At 38.6% G+C, this 6,975-nt stretch overlaps 1 long non-coding RNA gene across 1 annotated transcript; it reads right to left on the bottom strand.

Moving 5' to 3' along the window:
• Positions 1-3,997: 3,997 nt before the first annotated feature.
• LOC140006226 (uncharacterized) lies at positions 3,998-6,209 on the bottom strand. Its single transcript, XR_011813862.1, has 3 exons — positions 5,914-6,209; positions 4,778-4,838; positions 3,998-4,094 (listed from the first exon to the last, which is right to left on the bottom strand). It is a non-coding gene; the product is annotated as an uncharacterized lncRNA (long non-coding RNA).
• Between the last annotated feature and the right edge of the window lie 766 nt (positions 6,210-6,975).

The raw sequence follows: 6,975 nt of genomic DNA, 5'->3' as shown, positions 1-6,975 counted from the left end.
AAAGTCAAAGGTCCAAGGCTTTTGTGACAAGTGGCTTTCTATGGTTAATCTGTGATGCCCCCACCTCTCACTAGGGCGAACCTTAGGATATCAGCGGAACACCTGTCCAACTCTCGTCAGGACTCACGCACTCATTCAAGCTTAATAAAGGATTACAAATTAACCATCGACTTAATTAAGAAGTACTTCAAATATACAAGCTCGAAACTCCCAAGCATACCATTTATGATTACAAACCACAAAATCCAAGTATGCAAAATTTACACTTTAATGGTCTCCAATAACATACAAAAGTATCCTAGCTTCAACTAAGTCGCTAGTCTAGGAACTCCAATTTCTATCTCCAAAGCCTTTTAAGGAAGAACAAACTTAAAGGGATGACCTAATGCTCAGTGAAGCCAAGAAAACAAGCAAGCAAGCAAGCACGTGAAACCAATTAATCGAATAGCATGCTTAAAAGCAACTTAAAACATGACATTTCATTTAAGTGTAGAAGAAGGAATTAACACACAAGGAGGATACAGGAGCTCTCAGGAGCTATTTTCACGTCTCGACCGCTTCAAGCCATCTGGGATTGACTCTCCATCAACTCAAGTACTAACATGACCATAGTGCTCCACTTACTTCCTTCATCCAACATAACACCCTCTCGGATTCGGAACCAAACACGCACGAAAGGGCAATACTACTCGACTATGCCAAACAATGTCTCAAAAGATCAAGTTTTATGATTTCCCACGGTTCACCAAGCTTCTCGACCTAGCCCATGCCGGCTCGAGTTACAAGGTTAACCAATGGGATTTGGGCGTCCCCACGAGTATGAGTGGTCGATGAGACAATGCTCATATCGACACCAAGTCACACACAAGCACGAGTATAATTGTGAGTACAAGCAAGTCAATTATCAAGTCAAACAAAAAAGGACGAGTGAGATAAAGTACACACTCGCCTCGAAAAATTTAATTCACATAATCAACAAGAAGTGATCCAAGTTGTAGACACCAAAATTTTAACTTTGTTTATTCTATTTATTTTATTTATTTAGTTGATTTGGTTTTAATTTTTGCTTATCTTATTTTTATTTCTGTTAAGAAAATTATTTTATTTTTATTAATTAATTCATTGAAAAAAAAAAAGAAAAGAAAAATCATCAATCAAACACAAAATTTTTTTAGCATTTTATTTTATCTTTTATTCCTGATTTTGTTCATTTTATTCAATTTTACTTAAAATGTTATTTTTGTTTATGTTATTTTCTTTTTTTTATTAAGTAATTGATTTTAAAAAAAAAGGGGGAAGTCACGTGGTTTTCTTTTTCGGACAATAACGAAAAATTGCAACAGGCCATTTTTGGCGTCTCATTTCACTCATTTTTGTGGTTTTCTTTTTTCCAAACATTTACCATCTCATGCCCCAAGCGGATCATAGTACAAGCAGCTTATCCAATGGTTTACAAATCACCATGAAGAATCAATTCAGCGGCACCATCGGATGTTAGGGCTAAGAGATCTTTGGTAGCTATAAAAGGAAAGCTAAGGAGTGCGTGAAAAAAAAAGATCTGATGATGGCTGAAGGAAAGAGCTGAGAAGGGAGTGTGACGGCTAGGGAGATAGTTTTGGGGGACGGCTGGAAAGAGTTGAGGAGAATCAGAAGGAGTTGGCAGCTGAGTGAGAGGAAGGTGACGGCCGGGAGGAAAAAAAAGAGCAAGGGAGAGAGGATGCTGAGCGTGGGAGTGAATGGAGAGTGAGAGATAGGAAGGCTATGGCGGAGGATAAAGCTGGAAGAAGAGTTTTTTCTGGGCAAGGAAACCAAACAAGGAGAAGCGGCTGCGGGATACAAGGAGAACAAATTCTTCATCTTTTGGTCACATCAAGGCTTTGGTTAAAAGCTAAAGGTAGCGTTTCTTCACTTTGGAGCTGCTTATGAGTTGCTGGGCTATGTTAGAATGCTGAAAGTTTTTGCCTTTACACCTGTTTTCGTCCTCCATGCGGGTCTTATTTGCAAATCTGGTTGGAGCGGAACTCCGTGAGTCTGTTTGGGTTTAGGGAAAGAAGAAGGGTTGTAATCCATGGGTGTGTTAAACAAGGTTTCTTTTTGTTTGTCGCCTGATTAAGTTTCGCTGATTCTTGATGAAATTCCATTAGGATTTCCGTTGTTTTATGCTTTTTTCGGTTTACGGTTAATGCATGATTTTGGCCTGGATTTGGAGGGACAGAGACTTGTTTTTTTATGAGGGTATTTGATGAATCCATGAAGCTTTCATTTGATGTTGGTGGCTGATCTTTGTGCGTTTGAACAAGCCAGTCCAGAAAATGGCATAAAACTTTGGGCATTTCTGATCGATGTTTCCTCCTTGCTATTTACGTGTAGTAATGCTTCATTGTTTTTTTTTTCCTTTGTTTTTTTTCCCTTCCATATTATTCTTAGTATCTTGTTTGCTGTCTCGGTTGGGCTTTGGAATATTTTCTCGAAGTTCTGAGTCAGGGGTCAGTGCATGTTTATATCACCTTGCATTGTTACCGAACTTCAGTTGGGATTGGGTGAAGCCGTTCTATTGCCTTGCTGCATTTCATGTTCAGGAACTTTGTTGGATCTTCCCTCTCCCCTTCATCCCAAGTTTTTTGTGCTGGAATAAGTTAAGATTTTGTATTAAGGCTTTTCTAGGTTGATACATTAGAGTTTAGAGGAGCCGAGAGTCACTCTCGGTCATGTTGCAGCTCGGTGAACAGATTTCCCCTTCTCTTGGGTTGCTGAAGTTTTTTGGTTTGCTTAACTTTTGGGATTTGTTTGTTATTTCTGGGGTGCATTTGTCTTTCCTCTTACTTTGGGTTTAGTTTGGTGTGATGGGTGGAAATGGTTTCCTTTTAAAAAAAAATTGTTTCTTTTCCAAACCAGAAACTAGCAAGGGAATTGCGGTTTTGATGTGCCTTGTTTGCTTTCTCTCGTATTCTGTTATGCTCGAACCAAGTTTAAAGCCACATGTCTTTGTTTTACGGTTTGGATGCATTTATCTACTTCATTACAATGATTTGATTGTGTATAAATCACCTTGCTCATGATAAAATGAATAGCGCTGATCCTGGTTGCTTGAATAAGAAATTGAGAAAGTTGCAGCAGCTTTTGTTCTTCAAATGTTAGCATGTTTTTCCAGATCATTTTGTTGCATTTCTTGAGTTCGAAAGCCTACTAGATCTTCCCCCTACCTTTGTTTACAAGTCTTTGCATTTTGGGTTTGAATGAGTGAGGATGTGTTTGAGTCATTTGCAGGAATGTTATTTTCGGTCGAATGAGTAAGAAGTAGCAGAACACTCTTTCGGTTGCAAAAGCTCATTCTTTGCATGAAACTTGCATGAAATTCTTCTAAGATTTGCCTTATTAAGAGGTGTTTAGACATGTTTAAATTAGAGTTAGTTCAAAGCTTTGGTTTGCCGAAGGTTTATGGATGGAGCTTGCGGCTGGAAATTGTAGTTTTTTGTTGCAGAAGCATGTCTCCTTCGTTGATTTGCATGGATCTTGCATGAGAAAGGTTTCAAAAAATTGCAAATCCACCCCACATATTCCTCATCATGTTACAAAGGCCCAATTATGTTCTAATTCCTTGCAATTAGGTCCTAAAGTGATTGCATTTTGAACCATTACTTGACCTTTTCATTACTTATGGACCTTTGAAGTTCCCAAAATATTCTAATTGGATTTGAATGATTGGTTAATGCTTCCAATTGGGTCCTTATTTAGTGAACAATGTGACAGCCCCACCTCTCCCTAGGGCAAACCCTAAGGTATCAGCGGACTGCCTGCCCAGCTCTCGCAGGGGCTCAGTCGATCAAAGAACTAACAAGTCAAAATAACTGGTGAAATAACTTCAAATCAAAGCGTACAAACCCTAATGGCATATAAACATCAAGCCAACTTTCCAAACTTAAAATGGCAAGCTAAAAGTCACACTTACCACTCCATACTACAATTATATAACATAAGTCAAACTTATGAATTCAAACTTACAAAAGTCAAAAGTAAAGTCGTCTTAACAAAAGGGTTACAAGTTCAAGCAAAATAAAGCTAAGAAAGCGCTCGACCGTTAGTCCATCCCTGATCTGTTAAGGAAAACAAAGGGAGTGGGGTGAATTAAAGCTCAGTGAGGTTCCAAGTAAAACAAGTAAACACATAACCAAATAAAGGCATAAAATAACCAACTAAATACTGCATAGTACAATGACCAATTTAATCACATTTCAATTCAAGGATACGGGTGGCTTCCAAAAGCCAAAACCCCTTGAGCTTGATCATACCAGGGTCCGTTGACTCTCCGTCAACGTTTGTATTTAAAGAATATACGGTCCGTAGAACACCACCTTCCACAATCCCCGTCCACCAATCAACCCCCTACCGGGCCCGCACACCACAAACAGTATTTTGGTAATACTTGAGTATACCTATTTCCAGTGTTTAGTAAACAGTCCCCAAGGTTTGTCAACTTTCTCGACCAAGCCCTTGCTGACTCGATACGTCCGACTCACCAATGAGGTTGGGTACCCAAACAGTAGCAGTGGTTGATGAGATATCACCCAAACAACTCAAACACAGACATACACAGAGATATCACCTCTCATAATAACAGTATACAGAGCTTCAGTGGAAAACAAGGGAGATCGAGTGCGATAAAGTATACACTCGCCTCCATTTTATCAAAACAATATTTGGCTCCAACAGTTATCAGTCAAGTATTTCAAATATTCAAATATTTCACATAATAGGTAGTAGGTAGTGAAACACTCACCTGTCAAGCCAAGCAGTAGTTAAACGTCAAGTGTCTCGGTTACGACCACCTTCGTTTCCCACTCCAAGGGCAACGAGTGAAAACCGTTAACAATTAGATTCATTTCTCACTCAATCGTAGGCTCATTAAGAGACCAAGTGAGTGGTTAAAGTCACACAATTCATCATGCAAATTTGGCCCAAAAGGCAGTAAAAGTTCATGAGAAAACAAGTTCAATAAGTACATGAAAGTTGGGCAAAAGAAAAGCTTCATTCTAGGTTAAATCGTTCTTCGCGCATAAAACAGTCGTGCCCGCGCAGTCTTGGTAAAACGGCTATATCTCACTGTAGGAAGGTTGGAATTAGGTTCCATCAGTGGCGTTGGAAACTAGACTCGAAGGGATTTCCAACAATATGAATTACACACTCTAGTTCATCTCCTATCAGTACCAGTAGCTCGGACAATTTGGCTGTTTTTCCAACCCTGGATCAGCCCTAACCGCAAGCAAAACTACATTGGTTCTTGGTGCTATCTTCATTTGTTTTAGTCCAAATTCAACCAAATCAGTCCTCAAATGTTCATATACAGGGGGTCACATCACCTAGGACCATTGGAGTTCAAAATATAACGCATCAACATGAAATAAATAACCATAGCAGCCTAGCCTTCAAGAAAACCAAACCAGTCCACTATATAGACCAAACCACTACTTTCCTTACTCAAATTTCATTCCAATTCACACATGAGCTTAACCATTCTCTAGCCAAGTTCCTTAGGCATGATTAAGGTGTAAATAAACCACAAAAATCAAGATGAAACCCCTTCTTCTCATGCCGGTCAGCCAAGAGGATGAAAACAGTCCACAATTTTCTTTATTCATCCAACCTTCATCCTCAAATGATTTTCACTTAAACCGCATATCAAGTGTTAAATCTAACTCAAAAGAGGTTTAAACACATGTAAATACATCATAAACAACCATGAACAAAGGTTAGGCATTTCATCAAACACTTGGTAGGCATACTAACAAGCTTAACTACTACTTGTTTAATTCAAGGAAATAACTCCGAATATCAACCAAAACAACTTGTATTTCACCATGAAAACTTAAAGTAGATGATATAACATCAAAACCCCCAAATTTAAAGGTCATTTACCTCTCTTACAAGTTGCTTAGGTCACCAAACAATCCACCAAGATGGAAGCTTCAAGCTTGGATCAACCACTAGGAATGAAGGGAAGTTTCTCAACCCACTCAAGATCTTACTCTTTTGATTTTTGCTCTTGATTTACTAAGGTTAGAAAGCAAGGAAAATGGAGTTTCTCTCTTCCTCTCTAAGCTTCATGAATTTCGGCCAAGCTATGGGAAAGAAAGCTTCAAGATGGTTTAAATTATCTACTAACTCTTGGTCAAACAAGATCCATGGCTAGGGTTTTGCCACTTGTCCCCATACTTGTCCAATCCTCCCTTAATCTTTGACTAAGGATATACTAACCTTTCCAAATATACCAATAATTCTTTAACACCTCTAATCCTACATGTAAAGTCTCTACCACTAATATAAGGACACTTGGTAGAATATATGTGGTAGAAAAATATAACTATCTCAAGAAAATTGTTTTAATTGAAATAAGAGGAATGTAATGTATGGAAATTGTTATAACACATAAGGAATATAATGTAAGGGCATAAAATAAATGGTCTAGATCTTAGAATAAAACATGTAGTTAAGGAAAATTTTGGTTTTAAAGTGAGGGTTCTCTCACTCTCTCCCCCTTAAAGAATTTCGTCCTCGAAATTCTCACCTTGATCATTGAATAACTGGATATTTGGTACGAATGTCTTCCTCCACTTCCCAGGTCAATTCCTCTACCTCATGATTTCTCCACAAGACCTTTACCAAGGGTATTTGTTTAGTTCTCAACTCCTTCACCTTTCGATCCAAGATTTGCACAGGCCTTTCCTCGTAAGTTAAAGATTCATCAATGTCAATCTCCTCTGGCTTCAGTATGTGAGTAGGATCTGGATGATACTTCTTCAACATAGAAATGTGAAATACTTTGTCTCCAACTTCAAATTCCAAATTCTTTCGTCGGTTATCGGCGTAGCTTTTCTGTCGACTTTGAGCCGTCTGAAACCTTTGTCGTATCACCTTTACCTTTTCATAGGCATTCTCAATCCATGGTACGGTTATTGGATCTAACACCTTTCGTTCCCC

This window comes from Coffea arabica, chromosome 5e (assembly GCF_036785885.1).
Source record: "Coffea arabica cultivar ET-39 chromosome 5e, Coffea Arabica ET-39 HiFi, whole genome shotgun sequence".
In the NCBI taxonomy this organism is placed as follows: domain Eukaryota; kingdom Viridiplantae; phylum Streptophyta; class Magnoliopsida; order Gentianales; family Rubiaceae; genus Coffea; species Coffea arabica.
Note: the sequence above shows the minus strand (reverse complement) of the source record. Positions and strands in the feature narration are given on the sequence as shown.